The sequence below is a fragment of the Pseudopipra pipra genome, chromosome 6 (genome assembly GCF_036250125.1).
Source record: "Pseudopipra pipra isolate bDixPip1 chromosome 6, bDixPip1.hap1, whole genome shotgun sequence".
Taxonomy (NCBI): Eukaryota; Metazoa; Chordata; class Aves; order Passeriformes; family Pipridae; genus Pseudopipra; species Pseudopipra pipra.
Window position 1 is genome coordinate 42,074,971 of NC_087554.1, and position 24,411 is coordinate 42,099,381.

The following is a 24,411-nucleotide window of genomic DNA, read 5'->3' on the forward strand; positions in this document are numbered from 1 at the left end:
ACTGCTGGCAATTACCCACTCTCCACATGCTGAATCATATGCCTGATCCCAGGACCACCGTGGAGCTCAGAGAGCTGCAACTAGAGAGGCAGGTTGTGGGCAAGACCTGAGCCCATTTCACTTTCGTTCGTCAGTTTTTCTGAACCCCATAATCGTTCCCCTGTTCTGAATACCATCCCTCCACCTCCTCCATGGATGAGCAGATATTCTTGTGATTGACATGTGTTTTTTTCCCACTCAGGAGAAAGGCCATTACTGCACGAGTCAGAGCAATTGTTTCTGGCTGCGAGGGATGCTCGGAGGGGGAGGCCAAGCAGAGTCCCTCCAGCATCACTAGAGGTCTCTCTTTATCTGTATGTGCTTGTCTGCAGGGTAATAGGAGAAAAATACACTTGCTCAGAATAATTTCTTCATCTGCTTCTTGACATGTCACAGCCCTGTAGAGCATGCAAGCCCAGGGAAGTCACAGGGCTGAATTCTCCCTGGCTCAGTTTCTCTGGATGTCAACTGATTGAGAATGTCTCTGTCTGGGATCAGCCTTCTGCTGCTCAGCTCTTCCAAGCTCCCATCTCTTCCCAGCACCCTTGTCAGCACTTCAGGGCTCTGCGGCTGGGTGGCATCGAAAGCCCTTTGCCCTCGGTCAGCCTCAGCAGACTCAAGAAGTGATTTGCCAGGACCATAGTCTGAGCTTTCTAGGATCTGGTGAAGAGCTGGTCCTCTCCTGACTCCTCATGCTCTGTACAGGCTGTCCAGATGGGTCTCATGCAATGAGTCTCAGCTTGCCCCTGTATGCCCATGCCTCTCCACTTCCTGTGTGCTTGATGGATGCTGCAAAATCCTCCAGCAAAAAGCATCAGCAGCAAAATACTGATGCTGCTTTGAAGCTGAGAGCAGTGGAAGGAGGGAAATTGTGTGAATGGTGCTAAGATTTTTGGATGATTGGTTGTCCACTCTCCCACATCTCACTTCATTGTAGCACTGGTGAACCACATCCTGAAGGTAAATTTTCCTTTGCAGGCTACCTGGAGCACAAGACCTGCTCAAGGGGCTGGGGTGTCTACATTTATGGCAAACACTTTGTTCTGAACACTGTGGCTTGTTTTCCATGTGCTGTTTGGTGACAGGCAATGAGCCACAGCCTGGTGACTCCAGACACCAGCACTTCCCCATTGATGTGAGGGCCTGGGCCCAGCACTGTGGTGAATGAAGCTTCAGTTGTTTTCTCAACACAGGAAGAAAAGTTTGCTTCTGTACTGCGTTTTCTCTTCCATATGTAGTGGTGTGCAGCAGCCATCACCACGCTGCAGCCAATATATCAGCATTAGGACCCCTCCAGCCATTCTGAACGGTGGTTTTGTACAGGCCAGGAGTTACCCAGCCTGTAACCAGGCTGCTACCAGGGACACACCAGAAGGGCTGTGGGAGTGGACAAATGGCTTCACGTGGCTTCCATCTCAACCTTGCTGTGTGTTGAGCTTGCATGTCCCCTGAGTAAAATCACTAGTAGCAGGGGTGAAGGGTGTGCTGCAGCTTTTCCTAGCTCTGCCCAGCCCTTTTGCTCAGCTTCTTGTGAAGGTTCTTCTTTATATTTTCTTCTCTTCTGACTTTTTTTTAAGGTGAGAAATAGATGAAATGTTTGTGCTTAAATAAGGCACTGGCAGGATGAGGTAGACTGCAAAGCTAGGCTGTCCCTCAGAGCTCTATCAGTGCTCCCACAGTCTCCTCTGACCTGTTGTCCGCTGGCTTAGCCCTCTTCACTGACACAGGCTTGCAGCTCTGAAAGCCCAGACTAGCAGCCTTGCTGGCAACCCCCAACCTGACCTGTAGCACCTTGGTGGCAGTGATTCAGCAAGGCGAGCCATGGGGATCTGGAGATCTATTTCTGGCGGTAAGTGAACTTTGGAGAATCACTGCTAAGGCCTGGAAAGGTGGAAATACTCTAGAAAGAGGTGGTGCAGTCTGTTTTTGTGTCGCTAGAGACACTGATTCTGGTATACTACTGGCCTTTTGGAAGCTTTTTAGATTAGATCCTTATCTTGTTTTGCATTCTAACTGCTACCTCTGATATATCCTTGCTAACCTTCCATTGAGCAAAAGACGGACAATGCAGGACACAGCATATGAGTGAATTGGGAAACATGAAGAAACAGCATGCCTGCAGCTTCGTTGTGGTGGCTTCCGAGCCAGGAAGTCACTGGCTGAAGAAGGCTAGTTCATTCATCTGTTGTTTCATTTTTTTACTATCTGCTCCACTGCTCTAGTCTCTTGTGCTGTACTAAACATCAGCAAAAACAGTGAGATTGTAATATCCCATACCACTTACATTTTTTAAGAGCTTACAGATGCCAGTAATTACTATCTCTCACAGATAATAAAGGCAGACATACCTCAGTCTAGTTCTTCGTGGTGAGATCCTGCCAACTGCTTCTCCTGGATGCACATGAATTGATTATTTTTATTTTACTCCTCTGGCAAATTTGCTAAATTGCCTAATGCTATCTTTGTATCTTGCTCTGGGCTTTTCTGTGAGGAGCACTGAAAGGTGAGATAGAGTTAGGTGTTCCTGAATGCTGGAATCCTGTGAGTGTGTGAGCTCTTTGTGGCCTGATTATGACAGTGAGGCAGAAACCTGCCTTAATACACTGAAGAGGTGGAGAAATGATGCAAAAACTGAGCACTGCTCCTCTGTGCTTGCTCCTGGAAAGGTGAGATGCAGTGGATGAGATTTGGTCTTGCTGGGTCTCTGCAGCCCAGAGAACTGCTCTGAGTTGGTAGCAGAACAGATGTTGGGATGTACTACTCTCATTTGTCCTTCTGATAGATTTTTCCCTTGGATAATCTCAGTTTGAGGGAGCTCAAAAGGAGGAAAATGCTTCCCGGGCAACTTTTCTTCCACATACATATAGCCTCAGTCAGGTCAGCATTGGGCACATTTGCAGAACCAGTCAGCTTAGTAAAGGCTAAGAACATAAACTAGATCAGGAGAGGAGGGGGATGCTTTGTTTTACCAGGCCAGGAAGTGTGCACAGAGGCCACTGTGTAATAGCCAGTTCAAACATAAAAGAACCACTGGCATGTCAGTCATGTCAGATGGTATCCTTCACTGTCCTGTGAATCCCAGACTTGGTGTTTGGCTATAGCATGCATGGTGAAAGAGTCGGTGTTTGGGATACAGAGATCCTCTGAATTTGGTGCTTGGGAAATGGACAGCTTCCCCAAGGGGGAGAAACCAGTACATTAACTGAGATCCAAAACCCAGAAGGGGTGGACATGAGCGATGTGCCATCTCAGTTCTTTTCAAGATGTTGCACTGATATGTAAAACTTGAAATACATTTATCCTGTGACCTCTCATCCATCAGGGAACTGGAAAAATTGAGCAGATACATTGGGAGCTGGTGGAGGAGAGGATTCTTACCCACAGACCAAGCATTTGCCTTCCTTTACCTGCTTTCAGTGCAGTGTGGTTTATGCACAGATGTGTTAATATACCTGTTATGCGTGAAAGAAGCAGAAAGAGTGACACCAGCTGCTGCTGCTGGTTTCAGTGGGATTTAGTGTGTCTAAAAGCCTGGCTGTGGATACATTTAACCCTACTGTGCTGTGTCCTTGCATCTTAGAGATTACTGTACATGTTTGCAGGCACACAGGCAATTATCTGCCTTCATTTCTCTGTGTGCTCGTGTGTTGGTAGGTACCTCAGTCTGTCCACGCACCCGTGTCTCTGCCTGTGGGTACAGTACAGTGCCATAACCAGGAATGTCCTGGAGCTGAAGCTGCTGTAGTAATTACAGCAGATGAACTGCTCTGCTTGAGGGTTGCTGTCCACACCAGACTGCAAGGCAGACAGCCTGGCTTCACCACTGAAGTCTATTCATTTTAATAAGAGGGACACCCTGTGTTATTAAGAAGAGTGTTTATTACTGTCGCTGCACGCTGACAGCAGCTTCCATCATCGTTAAAAGGCAGATGTGGGGGAGGAGGGTAGGGAGTGGTGTGCTCCTGTCTCAGAGTGTAAGACCCAGCTGGTGAGGAGGCTGGGGGCTTCAGGGCTTCCCCCTTGGCCCAGAGGGAAGTTGCCAGTGGAGAAAAAGCCTTCAGGAAGGATGAAGTGTCTGGCCCTTGTCACTCTCATCTCCAGGTCCCAGCCTAGATGAAGTCTGTTCTGTGTGAGAGGCAATCACCTCTGCCTCCTGTTGTGCAGGGGCTGGGGGCTTCAGGCAGAGGTGGGCAACCTGAGGAGGGTAGCAACAGTGGGCACTTGCTGAGGGAGGAGGGTACAGGATATGCATAGGATGCTGGTGTGGCTGCTTGGTCCAAGAGCAGGTCTCAGCACTTCTCCCTCTCATTTAGTGGTGGCGGCAGCACTGAGCTGTATGGCTTGTACAACCCTGTCATTCTTGGACATATGCAGGGATATCTTGGTGTACAAGAGCAGGCCTTGCTCAGGGAAAGGCATAAGCAGACCTTCACCCATCACTGTCTAGGCACACCTCTCATTTTAGCAAATGGCATGTCTTATAAATGAGAAGATACCCTGCCACAATGCTGTGAGTTTGTAGGTCTCTGGGAAGTGTAGCAGGACATGGTCAAGAGGTGATGCTTATGCACAGCATGAACAGCCAACATTAGTAGCTGGCTTCGTTGATGTTTCACTGTGCAAATGAGACCTGAAGTCTAGAGGAGCCACTGCCAGTGCAGGACAGGATGAGAACACAGCACCAGTGTAAAAGGTCTGCACAGTGCTTTCCCACTCTGCCCCCAATACTTTCACATTTCCGAGCACCTGAGACATGGTGGTTCCCAGATATAAATGTTTATGGAGCCAAATCCCTCCTGGTTACTAGGATTCACTTTTCTTGTGTTCAGTCAGGAGCAACTACCCTCACACCTGGAAAGGGGCTTCATTACTTTGTTCCCTGACGCACAAGGGAAAGCCATCAAAGTTGTTTGCTTTCAGCTGAAGAGCTACAGTTTCAGATACTACTTTCAGTTTTCAAACAAATGAAAGAAAATATTCTTAAAATTTCCCTGTCTTCGTCCCAGGTGTTGCCCTCTCCCTAATTTCTCCTCTAGTATATTCAAAAGCCCACAGTTCTTCTCTCTGGGCTTCCTTCTCCTTTCTACTCCTTCTGGGTTAAAGTTCCTGCCTTCTCTTCTCTGAAGATGAAGTACTAGGGAAGTTACAGCACTACTGGGGACATCAGCTCTTCTTTGCCACTCTCCCTCCTGAGAAATATATGGATGAGGGGAACAAGATGACCTGTAGACACCCTGCATAGTGACTGTCATAGAATGGACTTGATGATCCAGATGGATCTTTATGGTGCCCTTTGTCCTCTACTATACCCATCATAGCAGGTGTTAGTGCAACACACTCCTTCTTTGGCCCTCTATAAAAGTAAAAGGTTTCTGCAGTCCGATGAGGAGCACTTCTTTCACAGCAGAGGTGCGATGGAGGAGTGTTCCTTGGTGGAAACTCCAGATGTCCTCTAATGGGAGCAGCTGACTGATGTACCAGTGATTTCATCCTACCAAGCAACAGGTAAGTGCGAGGGAGTAGGTGAAAAGGAGATATGTGTCAGGGGAGTCCGCTGGTGAGCAGAGGCCTGGTGGGAAGTTTGAGAGAATGTGCCAGTTAGGGAGAAGCCTGTGTCCTGAGCCAGTGGTGGGTGCTCTGATGTTCAAATCCTACTGCAGCCATGCTTGGTAGAGATGGAGAGTGATCCTTGTTCTGTGTGACTTAGTGCCTTGCTGACTGCAGAAGCTTTTGCTGGTCAGATAGATGCCTCTGGTGGCTAGGGACAGCTCTGGCTGCTCCCCTGGCCCTAGCTCACCTCGTTGAGGCTCTCCAGCTATGTGTGACATTAAGGCTCCTCTAGGTCTTGGCAGGTTTCGCAAGGTTGATTGGGACCAGTGTGTGTCACTCTCAGCCACTGCCTCATCACCATAACTCTCGGCTGAATAACAAGAGGCCGAGAATCTGCTAATGCAGGCCCCAGCAGAGTGCCCCATCACTCTCTTTTATTCGTACTGGAGATTTATGCTGCCTATCTCCCTTCCCTTTGTCCACCAGCCGGGCCCTATAAGTCATGTCCCCGGGCTGACAGGTCACGTGTCTTGTGCCGCTGCCCTGTCAGAGTGACTGATGCCAGGGGGTGATTAAAAGAGAGGAGGGGTGAGAGGTCAGCAGCAGGCAGCATGATGCGAGCGGAGGTATGTAATTATCACTCCTGTGACATACTGCTGGGGGCTTTCATGGATCGTCACCCAGGCTGGAGGTGGGGAGGGTGGTGCTGGAGCAGGGAGGGGGAGTGGATGGACACAGGGCAAGAGTGGGCAGTGGGGTTATGGGAGGCAGGGGTTTTCTGTTTCTGAGAGAAACTAGAAAGTGTAAAGCTGAGGCTCTTCCCCAAACTGGACTTGTAGCCTGCAGAAAGACAGAAAGGGCATTTGGAAAGTTGCCAGGATCAGGAAGCAGCCCTCTGTCTGGAGAGGCTTTTGGCCACTTAAAAATGTTTTAAGTTCCCTCTGCAGCTGTATCCCAACACTGACAACACAACACCGACCAGAGTGCCTTCAGACATTCAAAAATCATATGTGAGTGTGCTTTGCTGGGAGTGATTTGATGGAGAAACTGGCAGGCTCAGTAACCCAGTGTCCTGTGCTGACACTGCCCATTTCCTTCTGCAACTCCCCTATCTGGAGTCTTGTGGACAAGATGAGGCTGCCTGGGTAAAAAGTCTCCCAGATGCAGGCTATACCCTTGAATGTCCCCTTTGAGCCCCAAGGTAGAGATGGAATCTTCAGCAGAGCAAATAATGAGGAAAAAGTAGATGAAGACAGACTGAGAGTTACATATCTCTGTCCTGGAGAGGAGGACTTCGGATGGAACAGGAGAACAGCTATCATATAGGCATATAAATGACAGAAATAATTTAGATACTGACAATGGCAAGATTAAGAATGCTATCTGGCAGATAGGGGCTGGAGAGGCTAAAATGATGTTGAGAATTGTCTTAGCAGTGAGCACAGTCCTGAGTCAGGCTACTGAGCTTTGGGATAAGAAGTGAGGAAAGAGTTCACTGTTTCTGTCTCTAGTCTGACTTAGATAACTCCAGGGTATTAGAGTTTTCCTATGGATTCTGTTTGTGCCTTCCTAAGGTTCTGTTGCTTAAACTTGAATTTCTAGTTTTGTCATCTTGTAACTGGGAACCACTAGGTGTTGCCTAGGTGTTCCCTAGGCTAAGACTGAGAGCTCCCAACCTCTGAGAGTATACATGGAAGTACTTTCAGTTCCCATGTCTTCAGTGACTCAAACTGTCTTGGTGAGCCACAGAATAGCATGGGCATCTCTCACTATAGACAAGCCCAAAATTTAGTATTAGGATCTTGGCCTATGCATGGGAAGATGGTAAAGAACATATAGTACTGTGCTGTCATGCCCTCAGAATCGAGAGATGCAGGAATGCCCCTGTAGAGTAGGCAAGTGGTCAATATCCATCCTCTAACAGTGGCTGTCATCAGCGTGTCACAAGGAGATTCATGAAACAGGCAGATGTGCCCCATCACTAAGGTCTTCCCCTAAACTTTTGTAGTTGGAGGACAGTGATGTGGACAGCTGTACCTAGTGCCACTTTGAGCTTTTGACTAGTGGTTTTTGACAGTACAGGGAACGACAGCTCTTCATGCTTGGGGGTGAATATGTACATCAGAGTTGTTCCATTTGTCTCTCAGAGGCAGAGATGGGACTTCTTGGTGAAGTTCCATAGGCCAGGAATAATTTATGTTTAGAGAAAAAATATCACTGAATGATCTAGAGTAAATATTATTCATGCAGTCTGAATTAAAGGATAAGTGTATTCTAAACATTGTCTTTCTCACCAGGTCTGGACGGAACTACTGTCGCACCTCATTGAACCTCAGAACTTAATGTTTCATTAAATTACCTAAATTTAGAAAGAATCACAAAACTCAGCAATATCTGCAGCAGGTAATCTTCAGTCTCCAAATTATGCATCTTTGCCTTTCATGCAGAGGAAAGGACACATTCCTTCAGATTCTCAGCAGTGTCGTGGTACATGTATAGTGGCTCTTCTTTCTGCTTCATTTCATCATAGCCATGCTGGGAGGCATAGACAGAACTTAGTTAGTGCCTTGTATTATTATCATTCATAAGCTAGTGTGGCTGCACTATAGGATTGCAGCTAGGAGTTTATTTCTGTAAGGGACTATGATTATGGGTAGTCTCTGTCACATTAGCAGAGTATTGTCAAAGTATTTGCAGATTCAGAGAAAATACAGAAAGAAGGAATGCTGAAAATTCACCTAATCCAGCCAAAATATATGATTCCTTCCAAATGCTTACCTAACTTGGTCTTTCTAAACAAATTATTTGTAGACTTCACTACATATACAGCTAAAAAGTTCTTTGAACTTTCTAAATCTTCATTAATACAGTTTAAGGCTACAATTTCTCCTACTTTCCAAAGACCCTGCCTCTTCAAAGCAGCCTGCTATGAATTTGAAGATTGCCATCATCTCTTCCAGTCTTCTTTTTCTCTAGACTAAACAAACCTGGTTACAGCCTTTTCCATGCAGGCCAGGTTTTCTAAATCTCTGATCATTCTTGCTTAACTTCCTGTGGCCTTCCGGCTTGTCTGCTTTTCTTCTTGAACCTCAGTGTCCAGTGAGGAACAAGAGCCAAAAAGTCCACCACAGACCTTATTAACACTAAGGAGAGGACAAGGATTAGTTCTTGTGCCTTACAGGCTGTTCTCTTGTTTGTACAGCCCAGTACATTGTTTGCCTTTTCACAACAGCTTGGCATGTGGATTGGTGTTCAACTTGCGAACCACTGTTTCATCATATATCTATTTCTGTAGAGCTGCTACCTACCTGGTTCTTCTCCAGACCCATGATTGTGAAGCTGAATACTCAGGCTCAGATGTACTGGAGGGAATATGCTAAGGGAGCTTTAGCCCATCTCCTTTATCACTTCCAAGTGCACCATGCTTGTGGTATGTTCTGAGCTGAGGCAATGTGGCTCTGCAAGTCTCTCACCTTCCGTTTAGTTGTAGAGTTGCATTTGTTTGTGTTATTCCTACCTGATGGCTAAGTGTGGTGCTGGGGTGGCTCTGCTTCCTTTCTTCCAGACATTTTCTTCAATTTGTCAAGGTCATTTTGTATCCTCTGCCCATCCTAAAATGTCCATTCAATTGCTTCCAGCTTAAGTAACCTGTAAATTTATAAGCAAAGTTTCTGCTACAGTAAAGCCTGTGTTGATGGGTGACCATCCCCTGGAAAAGAGGAAAATCTACCTTACTGGAAATTATCTCCGATGTTATTGAAAATTAGAAGAGTGGGAATTGGAAACTGAAAAGGATTAACCTAACCAGTGTATTGTCTACTGAGTCCCCTTCTGTTTGCTGATGCTGGAACAGTTGCCTTTTTCAGTGTGGCTTAAAGAAATCTTGTCACTTTAAAGTACTAGGGACTGAAACTGAATGGGATTGGAAAATGAGAGACCATGAGTGACACAGAGTAGAAAGCTACTTGGGTTAAAAAGAGCTGTGTAAATACATCCAAGATCTTTTGCAACTATTAACTGTAATAAAAAGTAGGATTCCTTTCCCTTGTGTTCCTTTTCTAAAAGGATTACAGGTAGTGACATTGGCAGGAAATGTTTGATGAACCGGAAATTTTAAATCAAGGAGGAGTTCCAGATGGAAAATCTGAGTATTTGTGTTGGAAACCTGGGTTGTAGGGCTGATCTAGTATATTACAGCATATGGACTACAAATAGCTCTTCCACACCAAACAAGTAAGATGTAATCTCACACGCTAAGTGCAAAATCCTTTTTTCTTTTGTCTTCAAGCCCAAATTCATGCGTCAAAACCATTTGGTGAATTTCAAACAGCAAATACACTTGAGAGAATTCAACTCAAACAAACAACCCATCAGTGGAGAAATAGGTTAAATTTGTCAGATAGAATATTTGCTAAATATTCCTCACTTTGCTTTACAGGGGACTGGAAAGGACAAGCCAAAACAGCTGTTCCTAGTCTTTGCACAAAAGATGTTTCCTTGAAGAAGGCATTAGGAGTCTCTTATTCTGGAATAGAAAAGACAAGCAGAAGGGAAAATTTACTGATGTTGAGCTCTGGCAATGGTGATGGGAAGCAAAAGGATATGGTGGTAAACAGAGGGACTGGATGAGGATAGGCAGGGAGAATAAGAGCAACAGATAGGAGTGGGAGACACTAGAGGAGTGGGGAGCTGGGGGAGGAGCTGAGGGAGTGAGCCAGGAGAAGACAGCGTGACTGTGTCTGATCTACACTGATGACTACCAATGTTAACTGTCACCTCTCATCTCCAAACTAAATCACGCCTGGAATTGGAGGCAGCAAGGAGCTGATAGAGTCAGCCTTAGAGAGCCGACAAGTCAATCAGAGCAGAGATGCGTGGAGAGACACCAGCTTTGTAGGGCTCGGTGCCTTCATTCATCGTGGGATTTACACCTGTCACACTCCTAGCGGGGGTAACATGCTGGAACTTACTTTGGCACCACTTAAAATGGGACAACAGACACATTACTGCAATCACCCTCTGCTCTCCTGTCCTCTGGAGGGTGTGTTTTATATTACAGCAGCTCAGCTGACTTTGCGAGTTGAATTTGAAGCTGAACACGCCTCCTGCTTTGGGGTAAAGGACTGCCTGCGTTTCAGCACCTGGAGGGTTACTCCCCATGCAACTGCAATGCCCCAGACCAAAGTGGGAGGAAGGGCTATGCAGGGCAGGGGGAGATGATGGGGTAACTGTTTGCTAATCAAAAGGCTTCAGGAGCTATGTAGGTTGTGCAAACCTATCTCATTATCTGAGTCTGTCATGATATTTATTAGAAGAGGTCAGTGGAGGCCAGAACAAGAGATCAGCCTCTGTGTCTTCTACCCAGCTCTTCTCAAATACCTGCAGTGCTCCATAAAGACTCTCTTCTCCTTTCAGAAGAGCGCCCAGATCAGAACTCTTCCCTGCTGGCTAAATCCTGGGTACCAAAGCTTGTGATACAGGCTTTGAGCTGCCTGATCTCTTAATCCAGCTGTGTGTATTCATTTGAAACTGAAAGCAGCTCCTTTTTGTCGTCTGCTTCTCAGCATTAACTTCTCTTTGATGTAATTCTTGCTTCCGATGCTCTCTCCCTTCATGGGGAAGATTAGTGTGAAATTGGCCTGCTTCTCCAGAGACTGCAGTGTTAAGCCTCCAACACTTGGTCTTTATTGGAAATCCTTAACCCACATCGAGAAGAGGGGGAGGGAAGGAAAGGAAAATGTAAGAGTTCCAGACTTGACTCAGCCAGGGCTCTGTTGCCTCCTTTCCCTTCAATGTTTTGAGAGTGGGAAGCATGGATACTGAAGGAGGTAGGGGTGTGCTCTGAGTGATGCAGGTATTTTAAAGTAGAGACTAAGATGCCATCCTACTTCTAGGCATATATCCTCTCAGGCTGAGAAGAGAGGACAGCAGTGCAGGGGTAGTCAAAGGGGGCTGTGAGCATGCAAATAGTACGCCCAGGCTGGTCAGAGTGATGGGTTTTGGGAATTAAGCCACAAAATTGATCACTGCTAATCTGCTTTGAGGAAGTACATTTGGAGATGGATTTCCTGTGCCCGTGTGGTGGGGTTGAAGAGCAAGAGGCAGAAGTTCCCTCTTCTTGGAAAGGATGTGCCTGCAGGACTTCCTTTTACTTCATTTGCAGTTTTTCCACAGTAGAAGACTGATGGGCTCAGCAGGGAGAAACTTCAGTGAGCTCCAGTACTTCAGTTCCTGAGTATCTATGCTTTGGCAAGTTGCTTGTGACAGTCTATCTTCCCCACAGTGCCAAGACAATATCCCTTGCTCTGCCTTTCACCCTGCTTTTTGCTTCTGCTTCCCCACCACATGGCTGCTCTCTGCTTGTCTTCCATCATCCCACTGTTACATGTACTTCTCTACTTCACCAGCCACTTCCACCAGCCCTTGGACCTGCTCCTGCTCCTTCCTCCTCCATCAGCCTCTGCTGCCCCCACTGTTCTTCCTGATGGCTCTTCCCTACTCCCCACACCGTCAAGTCCTGACGTTTGCCACACTACCGCCGCACCATCCCCTCCTGCTTGGTCCTGCTCCATTGCCCTCCCCACAAACACATGGTGCTATTATCTAAGGAAGGGCCTTGAGCACCCCCTTGGTTTAGCCTTGTGCTTTCTCTTGCTTAGTAGCCCCCCTCCCTTACCCAGGTCTGCAAATCACTCCTTCCTATGTCAGCCAGCAAATTGGTTTATCCTCCCCCCATCCCAGCTTTCATTACCTTGCCGAAATGAAGCGATATCTCCTCGGCGGAGGCTTCCCGTCGCTGCAGCCAGTACCCAAATCATGAGAGCTGGCATAATAAATGAAGACAAAGTGCCGGCGGCCCGGGCCATCTCTCCCACTGCGCCACTAGCCGCTGCCAGCTTCATTATTCGCTTAAGTTGCCGGAGAAAATTACTTAACCCTGACCCGTGTATTAGGGCCCTGTATTAATGCTGCGACAGGCGTCTCTTACAGCAAAGAACAATTTATTAGAGCCGAAACAGGCTGCTTTTCTCTGTCATTTTTCCAATCTGAGCTTTGAACACACATCATTAAACTTGTCTGACTCTCTCCCCTTCTCCATCATTCCTTTTTTATTTTTTTAAACAGAAAGTGCTGTGGAGAATAGAGATTGTTCTGAACTCACTGAGAGCCTCGGACTTTGCCCCCTCCTTTCTCCCCCTATGCTCTTTCCTCGAAACACAGTCCATGTCTCCATCTCTCTCTGTCTAATTCACCCTTACTCTCCTCTTTTTGCAGTCACATTTCTGTTTTTCAAACTCTTCCTCCTAAAATTCTCTCATATTCTCTGCTTATTTGCCTGTCCTTCTTTGTATAGGTGTCACACTCTCTTTCGCTCCATGAGTTTGGCTAATCTTACTTCTTTGTCTGGGCCAAACTGGAGAAAATATGCTGGAAAGTACATGTTCCCTATGTCAGAACAGAGTCTATCACACCTTGCCCTGCTCTGGGATTTCCTGGGAGCACAGAACACAGAGTTGCCCTATGAACATATTTTCAGCACTATCATCCTCATCCCATTCTCTTCAAGGGCTGCACCTAACCACTGTTGTGGCCTCTACATCACCCAGCAGTGCCCAAGCAGTGTAAGCACCAGGAAGGGTTTCAGAGACTGGCTCTGTGTGTGTGAGGGAGCTTTCTTCTTACTTGCTGAAATATTTCCAAATGCTTTGGTGGGGTTCAGTTACGCTCTCTTCTTTAAAACTGACTCCAGTCATTAAGTTGACACTGCACAGCCTGGGATGTGTTGAGCTGGAGGTTGACCATGCCATGTCTCCCCTTTTCTATTTTCTGATGGGCTGCAGAGAGAGAGTGAAAGAAAAGAGGATGAGAAGCAGCTGTACAAGTTCTTCCTCAGACCTAAATGCTGAAACCTTATAAAGATGGTGGCAGAATACTGTCTAAGGAAGAAAATAGCTAGTAGTAGAGGTGTTTGCAAATGCTTGATCATTTTTGGTTTGAGATGCAAGGTCTAGACTTCCCCACTTGAAGGTAATCTGGGCTATTTGAGTGCAAAACAGTAGCTCAGACTGGCTATCCAAAGCTGAAGGCTGCCAGTTTACAGCAATCTCAGTGGAGTCTCAGCTGTTTAAGGCTTGGAGAGAGGGCATTTGTGTTCAACTGCCCAGGATTGAGTGCTTAGTCCCTGGGTCAGACTGGCTATTGTGCTATTGTAGTTTGTCTCCAGAACCTCTCTAGCCGGAGGTCAGATTAGCTGAGGGGCTGTCATTAGGCCTATGTTGGCTTTATTAACAATTTTATTAAACCAGAGCTACCTATTAATCAAGAGGAAGATTCCGTATTAATTAGTTGACTGGTGATATTAGAAATTCAAGGCTAAGCCTTTAGCATCTTTGGAAGAAGATGGCATGAGAAGATAGCATGCCCCAAATTTCAACCTACAAGATATTTATTGCAAACATTCTTCTCCATTTTCATTTTGCTGCTGATTTGCACAAGAAAACAGCAAGAAATGGATACTTTGTTAGAGAAAAGGCTAAATATACAGACTTTCACAAATCATTCTGGCTTCAAAGATTTCTAACTGGTTCTGGACCTACTCTTAACTGTCTATTATGGCCCTGCTCTTTGCTAATAATTTTCTCATGGGAATAAGTGAATGAAGAGAACTTCCTAAGGATTGAATGGATCTTGGTGACCACTGTGCCCTCCAGCTAGCTTTACAAGAGACCATATATTCCTGGACGTGTCCTCTATTTGTCAGCAATGAAACTTGGTGCTAAATGGGAGGCCTTGCCTTGTGTGGAGGGTCTGCTTCTCTCTGCTTCTGTCTGGATCTCCCTGAAGAACTGGAGATTACTTGAGCTCAACACATGGTCACGGGTAGATGGGATTAGGCTAAGAAGGGGTAGGAGATCTGCCTGGTTTGGGAGTTGGGAGAGATTGTCTGTGCTGCTGTATGCAGAACTCCATACACTGTGAAAGTGAGCACTTCTGTCAGCCTTCACGGTCTCCTGCATGATCTAGATGAGAAATATTTCTGTTTTCACATCAATTTATTTTGAGTATCTTCCTGAACTGAATTTCCTGAGCCTGTAGAGTGGGACAATCTGCCCTTCATCTTGAGCCTAGAGGAAAGGCTTTTCTCAAAGGAAGAGGAGAGTTCAGACCCTACAATTTTTTTCAATCTGCTGGTGCTCAGTCAACACTTTGACTTCTCTGCTGCTGCTTTTCTCTTCAATATGGACCTTGCCAGAGAACCCTTTCTCATCTCAAATCAGGATTTTTGACATTCTTAAGTACATCATTGGCAATAGACTAACAACAAAAAAATCATAATCATTAAAGCATTAACTAATATTAACTATGGGACTAATAGGTTATATTACTCTAATTTAGTAGAATATTATCTTCCTGTCCACTCCAAATTTGTCTGGGATGCCAAATGTTTATATTAGAAAGAGAATGAAAATTAAAGTGATGGGATTTTTTTTCATAGAACCATTCACATGCTAGGTGGGAGTTCAACATTTTATCCTAGTCCCATCCCCTAGAGTTTATGTGAGCAGGATGAATTTTCAAGGCTGCTTACCTTCACAAAGAGGGAGAAAGTTATTTCTAGCAATGTCAGGAATCAAGGGGATTCTGTAGCTATTTGTCAGGGGAGTGATTGTGAGCTGAAGGACAGCAAATTCATGAAGACATAAACATGGTACATGAGATGGCTTGGGGGCTGGTGGGCTGTGTCACAGCAGTGATACCTGTGAAATAGGCAAAATATCTCAGGAGACACACATGGATAGAATGGTGGATCAGAGTACAGTCTGATGTAGTTTTCCTGCACTTGTACATCATTTCTGTAAGTGAGTCAGTCAGGGGTCCTAGGCCACTTGTTGAGGGATCAGCTAATGAGAGACACTCTGAATAGCCATGCATGACCTCCTCATGTAGCTGTGAGAGAGGCCAACAGTTGTGCACCTTCTTCTTTGGCCATCAGGGAAGGGCCAGCTCCAGTAGGCTTTTGTTTATGAGTGTGCAGGCTCTGCCACCACATAAAGCATCTCTCCAGCCACTAAAACTGATGATCATTGGAACTTCTTAATTGCTTTTTCCTCAGATGTGGGTAGGGGGTCGGTCACTGGGACTGACATGGAGAAGCAGGGTGGAGGAGATGGCAGTGAGGGTGAGAGGGGATGGTTGGCTGGTGCGGCTGCCCTTCTGCTGGGAGTCCCTCCCGAATTCCCTGCCACTCTCCTGCTCAGCCTGATAGCTCCTCCAAGTTCTCTAATCACCTTCTTGCTGTAATGAGCCTCTCATCTCACTGATGGAAATCAGGGTATTTGGTTATGAAAGGGACACTGTTAATAACACGATCTCTCTCTTCCCCACTCCATCCCCCACTCCCCTCGCCAGCCCCCCCTTCCAGCTCTCTACACAATTCTCTCAATTAACGATAGGCAGAAATTAATTTTTCCCCTGGACTGAAACAATTGCTTGGCGGAGGATTGCCAGCTCGGCTCCAGATAGGGACCTTTCCCAGCAGAGCCCAGAGAAAGGAGGAGAGACCGAGGCGATAAGCAGGGCCCTATCAGCAGCCACAGGACGCAGTAATACAAATGTTATCCTTAGAAATGTATTTAAAGAGGATATGTTTATAATTCGAAGGGGACTGTCAGAACTGCTCCCCTCCCCCTCCCCACAGATCCACGCTGCTGCCTTGTTCCTTACCATGAAGTGCTCTCAACCCTTCAAAAGGGAGGCAATGTCAGCACCAAAGGCTACCCTGGCCACAGCATGAGGTAGGAGGAGGGTGTACCTGGGTCCCGTGCTGGGAATGGCTGTGGAAAGCGACAGCACCCAGCAGGCAAAAGCCAGGAAAGGCAGCAAGCAGGATCTGCTCAAGGGGCAGGGCTTGCAGCAGTTCTACTTGGGTCTTGAGCAACAAGAGGCAAGGAGCCGGCAAATACACTGTGCTGAAAGAAAGCAGTGGTAGGAGGAAGGACCAAGTACGTGGAGATAAGGGAGGAGAGCCATAGCTGTAGGTTTGTCTGGAGGGCAGGGAGAGCTTAAGTGCAGCCTGAGGCAGGGATCTGGTTGCTGTTGCATGTGATTCAGAAAATGCTGTCCTCTTGGTTGCTTTCTAAAGCTACACATTTATGGATCCCATATGCATAATAGCTCCATGTTTAAAAATAAGCCATCTGGGCCACCCTAACCTACAGATGCCAGTCAACAAGTGTGCTCCTGGCTGAAACACCCAGCCCAGTTCACATACCCAGAGCACCTTCACCTCCCCTCAAATAAGGAAAGGCCTTCTGGGAACCCCTGCCTGCCCACTTTATGTAGACTTGTGGCATGCCCTGCAGCTCTATATAAGATCTGCTGCTCTTCTTCTTTGCACTAGTTGATCTCACTGCAACAAACAGGCAGATAATCACAAGATGGAGGGACAGTGGAAGAGGAACAAGAGAGTCCGTAGAGGACTTTCAGGAAGCAAAACCTGCAATCATTTTAACTGCAAAAGACATAATTCTAGCCTCCTTGAGGCTTCACCTGTCCTTGTGGGTGATCCCTACACTTGGCTGTGCTGGCTTGCTTTGAGGCCTATAGATTTTGAAAGACCGCTTGTTCTTGCTGAGGGCAAGCTACCACTCAGTTCCTGCCCAACGTCATTAACATCCACAATGTTCCAGCCCTCACCAGCATCAGTGGTACCATCCTGTAATTCATTTAGTGGTTCTTTAATTCCTGCTTCACTTGCCCTCTGTTCATCTTTTTATTTAGTTCCTGCTTCCAAGTTACAGCATTAACATTCTTCTTGCTGTATTTAAATGTCTTTTCCATGGAAGAATCCAAGTAAAGCCAATTTAATTTTTAAAATTTCTTTCTGGAGGAACTCTGCATATGTGACACCTTGTCTCTTGCCTGTCCCAGTAATAATCATGTTTGTATTATGTTGCCTCACACCTCTATTTAGTGTATTCTTCACAGCAATCAAGAGTTTGACTTGGCCATATCAGCAGGAGTGGCACCTTGTCACAAGTCTCAGCCATGTATCCCACACATGATCATTGCTCAGCTGACTACTAGAGGTGTTGGAGTCCCTGTGAATCCTCACTGAGGTAGGATCTGCATTGCTACTCAGTACTCAGCACACAATACTGGCAGGAGGGTTCATACCTACCAGGTTTCACAAACCTTCTGGTTCCACTCACTTCAACTCACTCAGTCTCTACCATGCAGACTTTGTCCATCCACTGCTGGATGTGTGAAGGCAGGTACCAGTCCTGGAAGGCGCAGAGCATCTAGTGGGGCAGTAAGGGTGGAGGAGATGATTTGGTAGACCCTGCTGGCCTGACAGTACAGGGGAGCAGTGTTAGACCAGAGAATTTCTGATTCAGTGAATTTAACGAAAAGATTCATGTTTTAAAATACAACATCAATTTCTTGCTGTTAAGCCTGAAAACCTCTTCCATTTGCTGTGTACAAGTGAGGTCTTTTGGCCCCATGAAGAGGTGCTGTGGGAAAACAATAAAACCTAAAATCCAGCCCACATTTAATAGGAGTAGCTTGACCCACTGTGAGATTAAAATACAACATTTACAGATAGGCCAGCCCCACTTTTGGTATTACTTCAAGTTCATAGCCTCTTCTTTCAGACATTTCCCCACGGTGTATTAGGGACACTGGAAATTAAGCACAGGTCTGTCACAGAACGTTGAAATACAGGTTATCCCTAATTATTGGGACTATAAGGAATCCTCTAAGTCCATATTAAATGAATACCAAAGATGCAAACAATAGCAGCAGATTGCTCAGAGGAACAAAAATGTAGGCCTGAGTTTCACTGCACCCTCAAACACAGCTGAGAACCGGAGCATATTAGGCAAACACCACCTGATGCTTGTAAAACAGTAACTAGAAATAAACAGACCTGCTCTGTCCCACAGCCTTTAGCAAGAGTCCTGATGTTGGGCCAAAAAAGGAGCTTTGACTGTAGAGAAAAAAGTACTTACTGCCATGGTCTGTAAAAGAATGCAAACAGGATATCTGCCCTGCAAATGACACCAAAGAAGTGAAAACACCAAATTTCATTTTTTTTTCCTGTCTCTCTCCACTTCTGCCCTGACTCCCTCAGCAGTTTGGTTTCTCCACCCATTCCCAGCACTGCCAGACAACTGCCTCAGATCAGCACACATCGATAATGGTGGTGTTGGGGTAATGTCTGTCAAAGGAGCATGTGGTGACTCATTCTTCCAGGGCCATGGGAGTCACTAATTTGAACTGTTACTGGCTTCTTTGGCAACACCCATGGAATGACACCGGAATGTTAAGCTAGGATGGGACCCACTGTGTAAGGGAAGGACACAGAGCTGTCTCTGCAATTGACTGATTAACCTCAGCTCCTGCATTGGAGTTCCTGGGTTCTCCGCATGTCATTTGTTCCCTTCCCTCAGCATCTCTCACTGCTGCCAACCTGACAATCCTCAGTGAGGTTGTGAAGCCACTTATTCTGGTGACAGTGGCATTCCCCCCTTTTTTCCTCATATTTGTTAATAGTAAAATATTCTTAATTGATAGTGGTATGCCCAGTTACTCAGAAAGGGCTACCACTAGATCCACCGCTAAAGCTACCACTAGATCAGTTGCATGGCCTTTACTAACAGGGTTTCCCATGAAGCCAGTGGTACAAAACACCAGGAAAAGAAGCTTGAGCTCTGTAAGCATGTTTGGATTGTGGCACTGTCCTCTCTCTGTTCTTGGGGCTGGTATTCACTGATCGTTACCTCACACACACAGCCAGAGCCTCCATGAGAAGCTCCTCCCCTCCCTGCCCATTTCACCCAGCTTTTGTCACTGGGCTGTCCATTCTGAGCCCGCCTGCTGTCAGTCATCTCACACAGATGCCCACAGATGTGTACTGGCACCTCCAGATGGGAGCAATCCAAGGCAGGGTGCAATCGAAGGCAGACTGTACCAGCTGCCAGGGAGAGGAACCAGAGAGTGCCTTGTCATCTGCAGAGCCTCCCAGATGCCATTTCTGTCCACATTCAGGTGCTGTTTAAGCTTGGACAGTGTTGGGAGTTGGGAAACTGGGCTTTGAAGGTGTCTGAGGGAGCGTTCTTACAAAACAAGTAGATACAGCCAGTTAGTCACACCAAGACACTAGTGAGTGTTTGGCAAAGACATGCAGAGAAGGTCTCTCCCTCCGGCCCACATATACTTGTTTCTGGTAAGGGCTGGATGTCTGAGACAAGGTACATCTCACCACACCCACACAGCTTGACTAAACTGAGAGCCCAAGACTTTCCAACGGGCAACTCGCAACTTGACAGCCAAAGTCTTCAGAAACTCCTTCCGGGTGGTGGGGCAGGAGGGAAGCATGGCAGTACAGCCTTGTCCACCGTGCACTTCTCCCTCCCTCCCTTTCAGCCCTGTCCTTTCTCAATACCCAGGAAAGATTAACTCCTCTTCGCACACCAGAGAAAGTTATTATCATTAATGAAGAATTAAAAGGGAGTGATTAATAAGGGCCCTTATCTGGCCATGAGGAGGAGGCTGGACAATGGGAGGAAGATGGAGAAAATGAAAAACAATAAATACGAAGCGTAAAAGGAGGCGAGCGCTGCTCCCACTTGTTAGATCGCAGCTGCATCTCCTGAGGGGGGAAGGCTCCAAATTGCTAATTACTGCCTCTGAAAAGACCTCGCTCTGATATGTTTTCTGCTGAAAGGTTCCCATTAATGAAGCAGCGATGATGCCGTTTCCCTTTGACTTGCCTTCAATTCCCTCCCTGAGCTTCCTCCCAAGCCGGGAACAATGAGGCCCTGGGAGCTGGCGGCTCCCACAGGCCTTTCGGAGACTAGGCCGGGGGCAGCCGAGTGAGGGGAGCCGAGCCGGCTGTGAAATATGGAGGGGGGAGATAAGGCAAAGACAGAGGAAAGAGGCTCACTCCCAGGAGCCCAGGGAAAATTTGCAGTTATTATGAAGGAGATGAGACAGATTAAAAGCCCTTGTGTTCTGCGCTGCCCTTTTATTTAGTGGCTTCATCTCTGAGATGAAAGAAGTTGGAAATGACTTTCTCCGCATTTTGCTGCAAGAAGCTTCACGGCACATTTTTTGACTTTATTCCTCCCTTTGTCTCTTGTCCCCTTTCTGTCTCTCTTTTTCCTTTTAACCCCTGGAAGGTTTTGCTGAGAAGTGCCATGGGACCAGGCAGAGCAGTTGCTGGGGTAGAGCAATGACCCTGCTGCTCTCCCTGTCCTACTGGGCCATACGGGTCCTGCTGCTCACCGGAGAGGGAGCTGGGTGAAGGCATTGCCGGATGAGCGGCCAGCATCCAGCCGACCTTCCTCTCCTGCTTGCCTCCCAAACATCCCTCACCACTAACACCTCCTCTCCTGTCTCCAGGCCCAGCAACAGTTCAGCACAGGTGACCATAGCCTCTGGGCAGGAAAAAAATCCCTGTCTTTACAAAGCCTAGTGACAGCTAACAATCCATCCAGGATAAGAGTTCTGAACATTTTGTATCCCTGGAGCATTTCACGAGCCAAACTAGTGCTGAGGAGATGGGCCAGTTCCCATTGTCCATGCAGGCAACCTACAAGTACACAGGGAGTAAACAATTTGCCCAGAACACGGGATGAAGTTGAATGCAGGCAAGGATTCAAAATTTACTGTTGCTGGCCCATGTCAGGGAGAACCTTGTAATACTGGACAGAAATACCATAAACCGATCAAAACCAGATTACCCCAACTGTCTCATTATGTTTCTTCAACTCCTATTCCCAGTTTTCTGATGTTTCCCCGTATACATCAGTGCTCCTCTGCTGCACCTTCTTAGTTTTTGGGACTTTTGTAATTGTAAGAGCACTTTCATCCTGTCTCTTGCTTTTGCCCTATCTCTCTCCCAGAAAATCAACCCTGTGCATCAGTCTGTTGTCTTTACTCAGGCCAAATGCTGACATCTGCTGAAATTTGGGTTGGAGTGTTGAAAATGAGAAAAAAAAAACGGACATGTGAAGTACAATTCATACCAGTTGCAGAACAGTTTGCTGACCTACAGAAACAGCATAGAACTAGTTGGGAAAATGAGGGGAAAATTAGAGTGGGCATCTGCTGCCATCTCCCCAGGACATCTGAACACAGGATTTCTTGTACACAATTGTTTGTGTGGTTTGTTATCCTGCCTGGAACGGCAGCCAGGACCGATTACTTGAAATGAAGGGGTAAGCTCTGAAGTGGATGTTTACAAAATAACCTTCCCATCAGGGGAGTTTCTTTCTAACCCATACATTTTGTAGCTGTTTTATATCCTGAAGCATGAAAAAGGATTGCAGCGGTGAAACAGGATTAGATTTTAGGAGGGATTTGCTCTCAGATCTGAGAGTAAAAAGAAAACCCCTGTATTGGCAATAGGAAACTGGTGAGGAAAACAAAATACTGCCAGCAAGTAAGGTGAGTTACTGCCACAGAAAGGGTTAAAAAAGACAAAAGGACAGAATTTTACAGGCAAATTGGTGCACAGAAAATAACTTTAATCAAGTCAGCTCTTGGAAATGGGATAAAAATTATTTACCTAATGACTATTTTTCTTCTTTTAATATTTCCTTTCCAAGGAAATTTGTCAGATAAATAAAAGGTAATGAAAATGTTAACGTGACAGCTCGGACGAACGTAGAGGACTGGTTAGATAAACAGCATGTAGAAAACTCAGTAAAGCTAAACGAAGCTTTTCCTATTGGGGTGTAGGAATCAATGGCAAACTCAAGGATTCGGCTATTTTTGAAGTATGTTGACAAACTTGGGAGAGCGCCAGAGGACTGAGGAAAAGCAAGTGCTTTGCCAGTATTTTGCGGGGTGAGGTCGGGGGAGCAGGGAGGAAGCAGTGATCTTGGCAATTATCACCCTTTCAGAATTACTTGTGACCCTGGCAACACGATGGAATAAACAGAAGGGGGGGGGGGGAGAAAAAATGCAAAGGATAAGAGATTTATGAGCAATAAGCAGCAGCATACATTTATAGAGAACAAATCACATTGAGACAAATCTGATTACTTTCTCTTGATTGGATTTACAAAATTAGTGAATACTGCAAGCTATGGACTTTGACAAAACTTTTGGTATGCTGCCTCGTAAAACATTACTTGAAAAATGAATCAGTATCGGCTTGAATGTGAGTGCAGCCACCTGAGTTGCAATAACAAACACCCCCCTCAAACAAAAAAAAACAACAAACCAAACCCTCCAAAAAATCCCCCCCGAAAACAAAACAAAACCGAAAACAAACAAAAAAACAAGAACGAAACCCTGTCCCTTCCCGGAAAAAAAAAAAAAAAAAAAAAAAACAAAACCAAAAAAACAAAACAAAAACCCCAAAAAACCAAAAACGAAAACCAAACCAAACCAAACCAAAAAAACCCCAAACAAACAAACAAAAAACCCCCAAAAAACAAACCCGAAGAAATATCATGAAAATTGAGAAATAAAAAGAAATGCTAAGCAGAACTGGATGGTGGCAGGGTCGCACCGAGCTTTATTCTGATGGCTGCTAGTGATATGTAAAATGGAATTAGAGGAAAAGAGATGCAAGGCTTAAGGAGAGGGAAGTAACACTGACAGGTTTAATTCAGGATACACACAATTAGCCAGCAGCGAAATGGAGGAGTTTGAGTACGGAGTTTATTGTTTGTCTATTAAAAATAAAATACAATAACCAAGCAACTAGAGAGAAGGTATATGGGAAGGGCTGCCCCGTTAGCGGGTAAGGGATCTGTAATGTCTCCACCAGCGGCACCAACCACAGCGCAAACAGACAGAGACGCAACGGACACTGGCCACCCGCGCTCAGAAGCCGGCCGACCGCGGGGCGAGGGCTGCGCTGGCCTGGCAGGGCTCGCCGGGCTCGATGCCGGCACTACCGCACCCGGCCCGCCGGCAGACCCGCCCCGCGGGCGGGGCGGGCGGAGGAAGTGGCCCGGGCAGGCCGGAAGCGGCGCTGACGAGGGGCTGGCGGAGCGGGGCGCTGGCCGGTGAGTGAGGTCGGGGGTCCTGGCGGGAGCCGGTGGGGCCGGGGCGCTGAGGACAGGTGTTCCCGGCGGGGTTGGGGGCTGTCGAGCAAAAGCAGCAGCTTCTCCCCAGAGGAGGGGGTCGGTGCGGCCGGGTCCCTGAGGACTAAGGGAGGCGGCCTCTGGCAGCGGGTGGTTCACCGGGATGGGGGTGCGGGTGTTTCTGAGCCCGGTGAGAAGAGAAATCCCACGTCTGCAAGGCACGGAGAGGGAGGGAGGGGTTGTGAGGTGAGGGATTTGCCCAGGACTTTGGGAATGGCACACTGGCAGCCCTGAGGTGAAAGGGGTGGGATTTTTCGGCAGCAGGAGTTTGGGCTCGGTCTCATACACCCTGTTCTAAGGAGCGCGGAGTCCCGCGCCCCTTATTTTGCTGTTGAAGTGATACTGGCCTGCAAAATACCTGTTTTACCATCTGTTTTACTGCCAGCTTTGCTGTTTGTCGAGCAAGCTAATCCTTCTCTGTGGCTTACCTACTGGAGGTAGCAAACTAGTTGCAGGCTTTCATACCCTTAGGATGTGTAATAGAGCATGCTGCTTCAACGCAAAAGATGCAACCTTAAGGCCTTTTCAGACACAGAGCACTTGACTCACCTGCTGCAGTATGGAGCTCTGTGCCACAATGGCTAGAAGAGGGATTTAACCCTTGCAAAAGGAAGAAGTGAGTGTTAGCCCAAGAAGTGGCAGTTGTCCTGCATTGAGTCCTCCCAGGCAACTCTAAAGTAAGTGTCTAACTTGGTTAATGTTACAGAGGCTATAG

At 46.7% G+C, this 24,411-nt stretch overlaps 1 protein-coding gene across 9 annotated transcripts in view; it reads left to right on the plus strand.

Annotated features, from left to right (window-relative positions):
• LOC135416077 (G patch domain-containing protein 2-like) overlaps window positions 1-24,411 on the plus strand; it is a 303,891-nt gene that overhangs the window by 232,872 nt on the left and 46,608 nt on the right. Inside the window, exons 1-2 of one of the 9 annotated variants that reach the window (XM_064658785.1) lie at window positions 6,427-23,618; window positions 24,168-24,373. The exons of 6 other annotated variants lie outside the window; for them this stretch is intronic. The gene's annotated coding sequence lies outside the window, so the exon portion shown is untranslated. Of the gene's footprint in view, window positions 1-6,426; window positions 23,619-24,091; window positions 24,374-24,411 lie in introns of those variants that run through there. 2 more of the 9 variants (XM_064658786.1, XM_064658784.1) reach the window with 2 other exon arrangements.